Genomic DNA, 14,568 nt, shown 5'->3' with positions numbered 1-14,568 from the left:
GCACAGTATCTGGGCCAGAGTGCACCATTCTTCATGTCACAGTCCCTCACAGCTTCCCTTGGCTAGAGGAGGGAGTTCCTTGATGCCTTGTGCTTCCCTGGTGGGGTGACGCCCCACCCCGCTTCAGCTCGCCCCCCGTGGGCTGCACCCACTGTCTAGCCAGTCCCAATGAGATGAGCCAGGTATCTCAGTTGGAAACGCAGAAATCACCCGCTTTCTGCGTTGATCTCGCTGGGAGCTGCAGACTGGAGCTGTTCCTATATATGTAGGTTTAATTTTCCATCAATCCTTTAACTTATTAGTACCTGTGTTGTTCCCCAAATAAAATAAGTGCACTAGCTCAGTCTCACCTCCCTTCAATCACTTCTACATTATACCTCCATCCTCACCATTTTACAACATCTAAAATTAATCCCTGGTTGTCTCAGTTCACTTTCTCCTTTTTTAGATCTTGCTTTCTTGGAATACAATAAACTTTACTAAAATATTTGCTTTCCCACACCTCTCATATCAGCATTCTGGTTTTATTTCTTTTCTTACTGAAGTTCTTTCTTTAAGATTCTGTTCACAGAAAGTTTTTGTGTGGCAAGTCGTATTAGGCTGTGTATTGGTCCATTCTCACACTGCTATAAAGAAATACCTTCAAGCCTGTAATCCCAGCACTTTGGGAGGCTGAGACGGGCAGATCACGAGGTCAGGAGATCGAGACCATCCTGGCTAACACGGTGAAACCCCGTCTCTACTAAAAAATACAAAAAACTAGGCGGGCGAGGTGGCGGGCGCCTGTAGTCCCAGCTACTCCTGAGGCTGAGGCAGGAGAATGGCGTGAACCCGGGAGGCGGAGCTTGCAGTGAGCTGAGATCCGGCCACTGCACTCCAGCCTGGGCGACAGAGCGAGACTCCATCTCAAAAAAAAAAAAAAGAAATACCTGAGACTGGGTAATTTATAAAGAAAAGAGGTTTAATTGACTCACAGTTCTGCAGGCTGCACAGGAAGCTGGTGGCATCTGCTTTGAGGTTTCAGGGAGCTTTTAGACATGGTGGAAGCCAAAGTGGGAACAGGCATCTTACATGGCAGGAGCAGGACCAAGCTGGGGGGAAGGCCACACAATTTTAAACAACCAGATCTCACAAGAACTCACTATTGTGACAACAGCACCAAGGGGAAATGACGTTAAATCATGAGAAACCACCCCCATGATCCAATCACCTCCTACCAGGCCCCACCTTCAGCACTGGGGATTACATTTCAATATGAGATTCGGGTTGGGACACAGATCCAAACCGTATCAGGCTATATGTATCAGTTAGAAATATATTTGGCTACAAATAACACCCAAATGACTGACATAAACGAGATGGTGGTGTTTTGTTTTGTTTTGTTTTGTTTTAAGATGGAGTTTCACCCTTGTTAGCCAGTCTGGAGTGCAATGGTCCTCCACCTCCAGGGTTCAAGCCATTCTCCTGCCTCAGCCTCCAGAGTAGCTGGGATTACAGGCACACGCCCCCATGCCTGGCTAATTTTGTATTTTTAGTAGAGATGGGGTTCACCATGTTGGCCAGGCTGGTCTCAAACTGCCAACCTCAGCTGATCCACCAGCCTCGGCCTCCCAAAGTGCTGGGATTTCAGGCGTGAGCCACCGTGCCCAGCCGGTTTCTCTTCTTTTATATAAAAGAAATCTGGAAGTAGTTGGTGTAAAGTTGGTACATTGACTCCATAATAATCAATTTCCCAGGCTCCAGGCTCTTTTTCTCTGTCTGAATTTCACCCCACTCAGTTCATGGTTTCAATACTCAAGGTGGCCTCATATTCTAAGAATGCCAGAGCTCCAATCATCATGTCCATGTTCTGGGAAAGGACAAGGAGAAAGAGAGGGAGAGCAAGGGGCACATTTCCCATCCAGATGCGCTACCTGGGCCGGGTGGGTGAGGGCTGCCCGCAGAGCAGAAGTTGATCTGGAGACTTACACATCCACCGCACAGAAGCTCATCTGAGTCTCTGGCCGAGTCCTGATCCGGCTGCAGTAGCTTTTTCCCTGTGAAAGTTAATCTTCAGGAAATGGGCATCCCACTCCGTATGTGGCAATGAAGTCCAGGGCTTTCAGGTTGAAGCTCCTCTGCCTCTGTCACCCACAAACGTGAGGCAGCAGCAGACGTTCATCAGGACCTGCCCGCGGTGCTCTCTGCCGCTGCGCCACAGTACCACCTGCTGGTCAGGAGACTGCTCGGCAACCCCGCCCTGGCTGGAACTCCACTGCCACCTCAGGTCAAGAACAAGTGGAACCTCTCCTGCAGATAATGCACGATGAGAGGACACTGCAAGAGGCCCCACGCCTGTAATCCCAGCACTTTAGGAGGCCAAGGCGGGCAGATCACCTGAGGTCAGGAGTTCGAGACCAACCTGGCCAAAATAATGAACACCCCGTCTCTACTAAAAATACAAAAATTAGCCGGCAGAACTGTGAGTCAATTAAACCTCTATTCTTTATAAATTACCCAGTCTCAGGTATTTCTTTATAGCAGTGTGATTGGACGTTTAGTGAAATGTTTTTGTTTTTGTTTTTTCTAACTAGTAGGTAGGGGACTTAGGAGGAAGGCCAGATAAGTTACAAGAAAAAAAATTTTTAATTATACTTTTTCTGTATTTCTAAGTTGTGATATAGGTTAAATTTTTGCAACTTGTTACGCTTACTAAGGAGCATTTCTGTCAAGAAAATCAAAGGGAAACATGACTTGGAAAAGAGTCTTCCGGCAAGAGTAAGGAAGTGGGAGACCAACTGGGTGCTGGTGCCAATGTAACTATAGATACTATATATATCCTATATATATATGCTATACTATATATCATATACACTCTACTATTAATATTATAATAGTATGTATACTATAGTATACATACTGAGTATATGTGAGTAATAATATATTACTGTTTATACATAAAAATAATTATATATTATGTAATAATATATTTGTATGATAGATTATTATATACATTATTAGTTATATTAGTATAACTATTAGTATAATAATATGTTATGTATAATCACATATAGTTGTATATTATATTTATTATATATAATTATGGTTATTACATAACTATATATACATAGCTAGTTAAGTATATAATAATCTATCATACAAATATAAATTATTACATAATTAATACATAATTATTATGTATAAACGGTAATATATTATTACAGTTTTATATCTGTATACTCAATAGTATATAGATACACACTACACACACACGCGCACATGCACATACACAAATGTATACACCAAAGTGTTTCTGGTGCTATCTCCATATATTAATTCTTTAGGTGGGAATATTCAATCTTGAAAGATCAAGAGTAACCAGCTTCCGATGGAAAAGGCAGTGACCAAAGGAGACACAGGACACTGTGCTCAGGCCACCTATGGATATTTTTCTTTTAATAGAATTTGAATATTCTGGTTACACCTGCATTTGATATTTCAGGTGAATTTTTTCCACAGATCTTAGCCACTTCCTTGATGTTTCTGACCCAAGCAAAGGGCAGAGCCCTTTGTGGCTGGCTTGCAAAGTAAGGCGAGAACACAGTATAAGTTTCTCCAACCCCAGCCCTTTCCCTCCAGCAGAAACCTTCGCAGATCCGCATGGAGACTCTGGCCCAGCAGCAGGGTGTTGAGAGCCCCTTGACATTCTCTTGGTTGCTGGTATCTGGCCCCACCACGAGCGCTGCAGTTGGAAAGCTGCAGAGGCAGGGGCCTCACATGCACCTGGAGGGCAAGGTTCTGCAGCTTACATCCGACTAACGGGGTCACTGATGGCTTCTTGGCACGGTAAGGGCAGCACATGGAGCTCCCAAGGGTGAGGAGCTGGACTTCGGTCATATTGATCTTTGGTCTTTTCTTCACACCCTCTCCTTGAATCTCCCTCTCCCTCTGCCAGAAAAAATGCAGATCCCTTCAAGAATAATCTATGGAGCCTCCTTATCAAAAAACGCTCACACTTCAACATGATCTTTCCGTGCTGAGTTCCCGTAATTTTCCGGTCTAGAGACTCTTTACTGGAAGGTTTTGGGAGAGGCAGCTTGCTCCCCTAAGGAGATGCTAAGAAGTTGATGGGGGCACTACTGGGCTGCGGTGAAAAGCACAGGCTCAGACATCCATCCACTCTTGATCCCAGTCCTTTGCTGTGTCACCATGAACAAGTTACTCAACCTATCTAATCTTGATCTCCTCACTTGTAAAATAGAGGAAATAATACATACTTCATACAGTTGTTGTAAGGATCAGCTGAGATGTGCCTGGAAACTCCTCATCACAGTTGCTGGCCCTTAGTAAACAGTAAATTATCGTTATAATTATCACTGCAGGGAGCCCTCTTCTCCCCATTCTTTCCAGATGCTTAGTGAGGACCACTGTGCATAACAGAATCTTCCTGACGGGGACCTGTAGCCCATGTGAACCCTGCGGAGTCAGAACAAAGATCTAGAACCACTGCATTCGCCAATTCTGCCCAACCTCATACATTTGGGTACATACAGTTGCTACCCACACTAGACTGAAAGTGTCTTGTGAAATGTCATATTCCTTTTGTATCCTCCACGATGTCTACAAATCCCAGGGTTGGGCATGCTATTAATATTTGATAAATGCTTGTTGATGAATTGTTGCTAGGAGCACACTGGAAAGTAATTAGGATGAACAGTGGCCTATCATCATCGGAAAGCATCTGGCATCATGGAAAAGTATTTACTGCCTACCATTCATCCATTTAGTAGAAATAGCTCCCTGCTTATAAATTAGAAACCCTAATTGTCTTGATGGATGCCTCTTTTGCAGCCTCAGGCAATTTGATTTTGCTTACTGTTAAGGAGGTGTTCACATTATTTAAAACAATTACTCAAATTGTTTTTGCAAAGCCTGGAGAGCATCATAAAAACTCTAGATCATAAATCAGAAAGAAAAACAAGACAGAGGTAAAGTCACAAGTGTGACCTTCGTTTTCAGTATTCTTTCCAATGAACAGCTTGGAACTGCCACGATGTCAAAGCCATGGCTGCCTTAGTTTTCATGTAAAGTATTACTGCCTTTTTCCGATCAGTGAACAGTGTCCACTATGGACCAGGTTCTATACTGAACTCTGAGGCTGTAAAAGTGAAGAAGACGGATAAGGCCCCTGTCCTCCTGGAGTTCACAGTCATGGCTTTTGTGTTTGGCGGCGCAGGGGGTGGTACTTGTGTCCTTCAAAGATGTGGTCCATTAACCTAGAGATTAGCACTTTGTAACATTCTGTGTGTCACTTTTAGAGAGGCAGCTCCCAAAAGACAGGGCCCATGTGAGGTCCATGGCATGATGCCTATAATGTGCCACATGGGGGGTCGCCCCCTGCAGCCTCCAGCCTGGGAATAGAGGAGATGCCAAACTGAAAGGAAGATGGGATATAAACAAAAGTCAGTGTCCACAGGAGACATGCAGGAGAAAGTGAATATTGAGTGACAGAAACAAAAGTCAAAATGAGGCTGGGCATGGTGGCTCATGCCTGGAATCCCAGCACTTTGGGAGGCTGAGGCAGGCACTTGAGGTCAAGAGTTCAAGACCAGCTTGACCAACATGGGGAAACCCCGTCTCTACTAAAAATAAAAAACTAGCTGAGCGTGCCAGCGCATGCCTATAATCCCAGCTACTGGGGAGGCTGAGTCAAGAGAATCGCTTGAACCCAGGAGGCAGAGGTTGCAGTGAGCCGTGATCATGCCACTGCCCTCCAGCCTGGGTGACAGAGACTCCATCTCAGAAAAAAAAAAGTCAAAATAGATGCGCCTTCGGGAGGTGAATCAATATCCATCCCTGCCTGCGCCAGGCCCCATGGATACACAAGGGAGCCGGAGAGCCACAGAGCTGACAATGCAGAAGGGGAGAGCAATCATAGACTCCAGCTGCACGGTTACTAATTTCAGCTAGGAAAGACTCTCCAAGGGAGAAATAGCGGTTCTATGAACGCATCGCACAGGGACCTATCCTGGCCTGAAGGGACTGCTATATCCTTTCCAAGAAACCTAGACATAAAAGATGAAGTAAAATAAACATGATAGAAGAACTGGACACACGGGTGGGTAAGGAAAAACCAGAAATTCCGACTTAGCAACTGGGAACTGATGGTGCTGTTCACAAGGTGGGGAATTCTGGAGACAGACAAGGTTTGGAGGAAGGATATTAAGTTCGGCTTGGGATGTACTCAGTTTGAGATGCCTAGAGGACATCAGAGTAGCCAAAGTGATCATTTCAATTGTTCCTTAGAGGCTGGGCACGGTGGCTCACGCCTATAATCCCAGCACTTTGGGAGGCCGAGGCAGGTGGATCTCCTGAGATCAGGAGTTCGAAACCAGCCTGGCCAACATGGTGAAACCTCATCTCCACTAAAATTCAAAAATAAGCCAGGTGTGGTGGCACATGCCTGTAATCCCAGCTACTCAGAGGCTGAGGCAGGAGAATCACTTGAACCCGGAAGACAGAGGTTGCAGTGAGCTGAGATCATATCACTGAACTCCAACCTGGGTGACAGAGCAAGACTTCATCTGAGAAAAAAAAAAAAAAATTGTTCCATGGAAACTTCCAGTGCCTTGCCAGTGGAAGCCACACCTAGGATAGAAGCCACACTTTTTCCTTTTTTTTCTTTTCTTTTTTTGAGGCAGTCTGGCTCTGTTGTCCAGGCTGGAGTACAGTGGTACAATCTCGTCTCAATGCAACCACCGCCTCCCGAGTTCAAGGGATTCTCCCGCCTCAGCCTCCCGAGTAGGTGGGATTACAGGCGCATACCACCATGCCCGGCTAATTTTTGTATTTTTAGTAGAGACAGGGTTTCACCATGTTGGTCAGGATGGTCTCGAACTCCTGACCTTATAATCCACCCATCTCAGCCTCCCAAAGTGCTGGGATTACAGGCATGAGCCACCGTGCCCAGCCATGAAGCCACACTTCTTACCAAGGTTTTTGGGGTGTGGACCTTGCTGATTGGCACAGCCTCATCTCATATTTCTCTCTCTTACTATTCTCCACCCATAGCAACCTTCTCTCTCTTTCTTGAGCACGCCAAGCCTGCTCCTCCTTGCCTGGAAACTGCCTCCCAGTTTCTCAGGCCTTCAGCCTCAGACTTCCATTTCACAGTATCAACTCCTCTGGTTCTGAGCCACGCTTCAGGCTTCCCTGGTTCTCCAGCTTGCAGCTGGCCTGCCATGGGACTTCTCAGCCTCCATCCTCACATAAGTCAATTCCCCTAACAAATCCCCCCATATATTTATACAGATATATAGTTATATATAATCTCCTATTGGTTCTATCTTTCTAGAGAACCCTAACTAATACACTGCTCTACACAGCTCTACAGTAATGGAGGTCTAAATGATAATCTTAGTAAAATGTTTGCTAACTACTTGCCATCTCTAATTAGCTACCCCATTAGCTAGATCAAATAGCTAATCAGCTAGCTAGACCAACATGCAAAGGAGAGAATCCTCCTCCATTTGAAATCCATTTCAATGAAAATGGATTCATTGAATCCATTCTTAGCTTTCAGAATGTATCAAACAAACAAACAAACAAAAAAGCGTAGGGCTGGAGTTGGGCCACAGGCCATGATTTGTGAACCTCTGATCTAACACTAAAGATTGCCGGCCCAGATAAGATTTACTAATTTTCACAAACCTTCAAGGATCAGATCATTTCTATGCCATTTTGACTGTTTCAGAGCACAGGTCAAACAACAATAGCTAACATTTATTGTGCCTTTAGTGTGTGTCAGGCAATGTGTTATGTTCATTCTACCTACTATTTAAATAGTCCATGTTCCAGAATACTAAACTGAGACTCTGAAAGGGTGATTTGCCAAAGGTCACAAAGCTAGTAAATGAATGAAAGGATCAGGATTTGAACCTGGGTCCTCTGCCTCCGGAGCCCACACTGTTGCTTTGAGGGTATGAAGGCATCACATCTCTTCTGAGTTTTGAATCAAGTGAAAAACATGCCTGGGCGTAAAATATTACTTGTAATGGCAAAAAACCGCAATTACTTTTGCACCAACCTAACAGCCGTCACAAGATCTCCACATCAAGTTAGATTCTAGGCCAAAATGAACTTTGCGAACCGCTGTGGCTCCATCTCCAGGCCTGCCCCAGTGAGCTTAAAAACATTCAGAAGGGCCGGGCACAGTGACTCACGCCTGTAATCCCAGCACTTACTTTGGGAGGCCAAGGCGGGCAGATCGCCTGAGGTCAGGAGTTTGAGACCAGCCTGGCCAACGTGGTGAAACCCCATTTCTACTGAAAATACAAAAATTATCTGGGCTTGGGGGAGGGCGCCTATAATCCCAGCTACTCGAGAGGCTGAGGCAGGAGAATCACTCGAACCCGGGAAGCGAAGGTTGCAGTGAGCCGAGATCATGCCACTGCACTCGAGCCTGGGTGACAGAGCGAAACTCCGTCTTAAAAAATAAATAAATAAATAATTTTACAATGATAAAACTCAGTTTAAAATAATAAAGCAGAGGGCTGGGTGCAGTGGCTCACACCTGTAATCCCAGTACTTTGGGAGGCTGAGATGGGCAGATCACCTGAGGTCAGGAGTTTGAGACCAGCCTGACCAACATGGCGAAACCTGTCTCTACTAAAAATACAAAAATTAGCTGGGCATGTTGACGGGCACCTGTAATCCCAGCTACAGGCGCTGAGGTGCTGAGGCCTCCCAAAGCGGCTACAGGGAAGCTGAGGCAGAAGAATCACTTGAACCCAGGAGGCGGAGGTTGCAGTGAGCCAAGATCATGTGCCACTGCACTCCAGCCTGGATGACAGAGCAAGATTCCATCTCAATAAAAAAGAATAAAACAGAAAAGGAGAAGGAGTAAATGATCTAAATCTGCATCTAGCCAAGCAAGAAGTCAGTAAGTAATGTTAAATTAGGGAGTTATGGGTGTATACACTTATCTGTAAAAGATGTGGTGCAGCTTTTCCCTGGTGTGATTCCATCCTGTGCGGCTGTTCTCTAGAGCAGTGGTCGTTTATCTCCATCCACCTTCTCTCCCACCTAAGTGCGTGCAGCCACCCAATGGAAGATGCCATGGACATGGACATGAGCCCCCTGAGACCCCAGAACTATCTTTTTGGTTGTGAACTAAAGGCTGACAAAGATGATCACTTTAAGGTGGATAACGATGAAAATAAGCACCAGTTATCTTTAAAAACAGTCAGTTTAGGGGCTGGTGCGAAGGATGAATTGCAACTTGTTGAAGCACAGGCAATGAATTATGAAGGCAGTCCAACTAAAGTAACACTGGCAACTTTGAAAATGTCTTTACAGCCAATGGTTTCCCTTGTGGGTTTTGAAATAACACCACCAGTGTCTTCTGGTTGAAGTGTGGCTCAGGGCCAGTGCATATTAGTGGACAGCACTTAGTAGCTGTGGAGGAAGATGCAAGAGAAGATGAAGAGGAGGGGGATGTGAAACTCTTAAGTATATCTGGAAATCGATTGGCCCCTGGAGATGGTAGCAAGTTTCCACAGAAAAAAGTAAAACTTGCTGCTGATGAAGATGATGATGATGATTTTGGTGATGCGGAAACTAAAGAAAAAGTGCCAGTGAAGGAATCTATATGAGATACTCCAGACAAAAATGCACAAAATTCAAATCAGAATGGAAAAGACTCAAAACCATTGTCAACACCAAGATCAAAAGGACAAGAATCCTTCAAAAAACAGGAAAAAAAAACTCCTAAAACACCAAAAGGACCTAGCTCTGTAGAAGACATTAAAGCAAAAATGCAAGCAAGTACAGAAAAAGGTGGTTCTCTTCCCAAAGTGGAAGCCAAGTTCATCAATTATGTTGAAGAACTGCTTCTGGATGACTGACCAGGAGGCTATTCAAGATCTCTGGCAGTGGAGGAAGTCTCTTTAAGAAAATAGTCTAAACAGTTTGTTAAAAATTTTCCATCTTATTTCTTTTTGGTAACAGTAGATATCTGGCTGTCCTTTTCATAATGCAGAGTGAGAACTTTCCCTACCATGTTTGATAAATGTCATCCAGGTTCCATTGCCAAGAATGTGTTGTCGAAAATGTCTGTTTAGTTTTTAAAGATGAAACTCCACCCTTCGCTTGGTTTTAAGTAGGTATGGAATATTATGATAGGACATAGTAGTAGCTGTGGTCAGACATGGAAATGATGGGGAGACAAAAACATACATGTGAAATAAAATTCAGTATTTTAATAAAGTTAAAAAAGAGAGAGAGAGAGATGTGGTATAGTCTCCCAAAAGATATAACCAAAAGTTGTAAAGTGGCTGCCCCTGGGTAGAAAGGCCAGCGTTGGGAGGTCGGGGAGTGCGGAGTGGTGAGGGGGAAGAAAAGAAGACTATACCTTTCATTTTAAATTATTTTGTGCCATTTCATTTTTTAACTATATGCAATGGAATAAAATTATGTGCTTTTCCTCATTCCTGTATTTCTCTTCATATCATGACTCTCCTCCCAATGAGACTTCCAGACTTCAGTTTTGTGTGCGTGTGTGGTTTTTTTGTTTTGTTTTGTTTTTGAGACAGGGTCCAACTCTGTCACCCAGGTTGGAGTCCAGTGGTGTGATCTTAGCTCATGTAACCTCTACCTCCCAGACTCAAGCAATCCTCCCACCTCAGCCTCCTGAATAGCTGGAACCACAGGCATAGGCCACCAGGTCTGGCTAATTTTCTTTGAATTTTTGGTAGAGACAGGGTTTTGCCATGTTGCCCAGGCTGGTCTTCAACTCCTGAGGTCAGGAAATCCACCTGCCTCCGCTTCCCAAAGTGCTGGGATTACAGGTGTGAACCACTATGCCCAGCCATGGATTTTGAGTTTAAAAGAGACAGCCCAGATATAAATCAAAATATTTATAGGAATCCAAATTCAAGCACCCATACATGTCCCATCCTAATGAAACGGGAAAAGTTCCTTATCCCCCTCGCAGGGCATGCAACAGGGGGAGGGGCTCGCTTCTTCAGCGCCCCACTGCTCAAACCTCTAGGGCAGATGGGCAGGTTCTGGGGCTCCGACCCCTCGGCAGCACCTACGGGTGAATGCTGACAGCTCCTGAAGCCCCAGTGGGCGTGTATTACAGGGTGCTCTTTTAGTTTTGCCATCCACAGGCAGCTTGTGTTAATCAGCTCTATTAGACCTTCTGCCTTATCACAAGGACAGAGGGCTTTCTGTATCCCGGGGTTCTTGCCTTGGTGTACCAGAAGAATTGGATCATACATGGGCTTGGAGAATGAGTGCAAGGTTTTTTATTGAGGAGTAGCTCTCAGCAAGGTAGATGGCGAGGCCAGAAGTGGGATGGGGTGGAAAGGTGATTTTCCCCCCCCACCAGCGGCCCAGTGGCCAGGCTCTCCTCTAACTGCCCCGGGCAAACTCCACCATTGTTCCACCACTCCATGGCCTGCTGGCATCTGTTGGTGCCTGTCAGTGTGCTCTTCCACCGATGTGCTCCTCTCGACGTCCAGCCACTTGTGTTCCTGCCCCCTAGGGTCTCGAGGTGTATTTTTTTGTTTTGTTTTGTTTGTTTGTTTTGTTTTGTTTTTGAGACAGAGTTTCACCCTGTCACCCAGGCTGGAGTGCATTGGCACGATCTCGGCTCACTGCAACCTCCGCCTCCCGGGTTCAAGCGTCCTCCTGCCTCAGCCTCCTGAATAGCTGGGATTACAGGCACGCGCCACCACCCCCGGCTAATTTTTTGTATTTTTAGTAGAGACAGGGTTTCACTGTGTTAGCCAGGATGGTCTCGATCTCCTGACCTCATGATCCGCCCGCCTCGGCCTCCCAAAGTGCTCAGATTTCAGACGTGAACCAGCCACCACATCTGGCTGGGTCTCGGGGTTTTTATACGCACAGGATGGGGGTGTGGTGGGCCAGAGTGGTCTTGGATAATGCAGCATTCGAGCCCGAAGGCAGGAGTGCCTGTCCTCACCTAGGTCCATGGGCACAGGCTGGGGGTGGAGCCCTAGCCAGGGACCATGCCCTTCTCTACCCAGCACTTCCCTGCCCCCATCCCATATCACTAACTGAATTACAACTCTCTGGTCAGAGGGGAGGAGAAGAAAGTTAGAAAGAAGTGCTATTGCACAAAATGCTGATGTGGGCCTCCTAAAAACAGCCTCATGCCCCGTTCCTGAACAAATTCATGGGTGCTAGATCTCCTAAATAAATTCAGGGATCTCAGACTTGAAAGGTATGTGTCCCGCTTCTTGTTTGAAAGCCCTGGAAGGCGGCAAGCTCGAGACACTTTTACACATTCTAGAATTTGGAGGGAGCCTCACAGATTCCCATCCTGCCCCCAGTGGGGTCAGCCAAAAGCCTTTTCCTCATGTAGCTGAGACTGGCGGGGATGGGAAGTTGCTAGGCAGTAAGAATGTAGTAAAGGCAGCCTGCCAGTTTCCCAGTGGGCCTTCAGAAAATGTTAGTTGTGGCCAGGTGTAGTGGCTCACACCTGTAATCCCAGCACTTTGGGAGGCCAAGGTGGGCAAATCACTTGAGGTCTCAGGAGTTTGAGACCAGCCTAGTCAAGATGCTTAAATCCTGTCTCTACTAAAAATACAAAAATTAGCTGGATGTGGTGGTGCATGCCTGTAATCCCAGATATTCGGGTGGCTGAGGCAGGAGAATCATGTCTGAGCCTCGGGAGATGGAGATTATAGTCAGCCAAGGTCACACCACTATACTCCAGCCTGGGCAACAGAGCGAGACTCCGTCTCAAAAAAGAAAGAAAGGAGAGAGAGAGAGAGAGAACAAAAGGGAAGGAAAGGAAGGAAAGGAAAGGAAGGAAATGTTACTTGCTTCTTTCTTTCTGTCTTCTCTTCCTCCCTCCCTCCCACCCCCATTCCTTCTTCATCAGTCTCTCTAACATGCCTCCTTCATTTCTGACCCAGACCCTCCCTGCCCAGTCCTCCTTTTCTGGTCCCACCTCCTCTCCCCAACTCTGGCATTCCCTAACGCAAGCCTCCTCCTCCTCCTAGAACATCCAGAGCCACTGTGGTTAGAAGCACCTCCTTGGGGCTCTAGTCAACCTCCCTAGTCAACCTCACACAAATGGGTTACCCCTCCCTTTAAAATCCCTCTAAAATGATAGTAAACAATCTTAAAAAGAATACTACCCACAAAGACAGGAAGAATGGGAGAGATGACAATGGCAGGTAAAAGAGATCACTTTGGAAGATGAATAACAAATGGCAGATTAAAGGAAGTTATAATCTACTCAGAGGTGAATCCATTTGTTCTGGAGAATGCTTGAGAGACTCAGTGCCTAGACACACAGGAATTTCAAAGATGGGGAGGCAGGCATGGCAGGTGTTCCCAGCTGTCTATCCAATAACCTGTCACCCTTCCTTCTTGCCAAGAGACCTTGATTTTATCCAGCGCCATGATGTACTCTGCTGAAATAAAAACTCACTCCCCAGACTCTCTCGCCACTAGAGGCAGCCCCTCAATCCAGTTGTGGCCAATGAAAGTCCACTTGGAGGACTTCCAGGAAAGCTAAAGAGCTTTCCTGAATTAAAGGAGCAAAGAGGAGCAAGCAAAAGCCTTCTTCCCTCTGCCCTTCCCCATTCCTCCTGCCCCAATAGTGATCAAAGTACCTAGCAGTGCCACAAGTGTGAAAGCCACCTGCTGAAGGGAAAGAGAAGGATATGGGACATCTGTGTCACTTTGGAGCTGCTGCACCAGCCTGGGCAGCAACCACTAGATTTCTTGTTGTTGTTGTTATTTTCAAATCAACAGTTATCTGGTTAAACCACTGTGGTCACATTTTGTCAGGGACAGTTGAATACAATCCTTAATCGATAAAATGGTTGTTGCTGGAACATCGTCTACAGAGGAGTTAGCCAGGTTCCTTCTCCTATCCCACAGAGTCAGACAAAAAGATGCTTCCTCCTTCCTCCTCAAAGACCAGAAGTTTATTTTCTAGAGAATTTATCTAAGAGACTTTGCATTGGGACAGGGAATATGAAGCCCATCAGAGAAGTAGATATAGGCATGAGGCTGAGATGGGAGGATCAAATGGAAACCAACACTCTACCCGCTTGGGCCACCAGCCACCTTCCCCAGCCTCGGACAGATTCCTACATTCCAGATCCATCAGGAAAAACAGTAGAGATGGGGTTTGAGTTAGGGCTGGGCATAAGGTAGGGTTCAGGTTCCTATAAATAGCTGAACCCAAATGATGGTGAGCTGTGTTACGATGACACAAGCAGGCTCACGAACGAGACATGTGCTAAAATAATCCTCTTCCAAGAGGTGAGTGTGGTAGACAGAATAATGGCCCTCAAAGGTGTCACATCCGCATCTCCACCTGTGAACGTTCTTCACGTGGCAAAAGGGACTTTGCAGATGAGAGTACAAATTGTAAGAAAGGGGGATTATCCTGGACTATCTGAGTGGGCCCAATGTCATCCCAAGGGACTTCCTTTAAGAAGGAGGCTGAGGCCCGGCGCGGTGGCTCAAGCTGGTAATCCCAGCACTTTGGGAAGCTGAGACGGGCGGATCATGAGGTCAGGAGATCGAGAACATCCTGGC

General features: G+C 45.9%; 1 protein-coding gene and 1 pseudogene across 1 annotated transcript in view; both read left to right on the top strand.

Moving 5' to 3' along the window:
• Positions 1 to 8,994: 8,994 nt before the first annotated feature.
• LOC105512280 lies at positions 8,995 to 9,930 on the top strand (annotated as a pseudogene).
• Positions 9,931 to 14,302: 4,372 nt separating this feature from the next.
• Positions 14,303 to 14,568, top strand: part of ASRGL1 (asparaginase like 1) — a 52,739-nt gene continuing 52,473 nt past the window's right edge. Inside the window, exon 1 of the mRNA XM_011942704.1 lies at positions 14,303 to 14,397. The gene's annotated coding sequence lies outside the window, so the exon portion shown is untranslated. The remainder of the gene's footprint in view (positions 14,398 to 14,568) is intronic.

This window comes from Colobus angolensis, unplaced genomic scaffold (genome assembly GCF_000951035.1).
Source record: "Colobus angolensis palliatus isolate OR3802 unplaced genomic scaffold, Cang.pa_1.0 Scaffold21, whole genome shotgun sequence".
NCBI classification, from domain to species: Eukaryota; Metazoa; Chordata; class Mammalia; order Primates; family Cercopithecidae; genus Colobus; species Colobus angolensis.
Note: the sequence above shows the minus strand (reverse complement) of the source record. Positions and strands in the feature narration are given on the sequence as shown.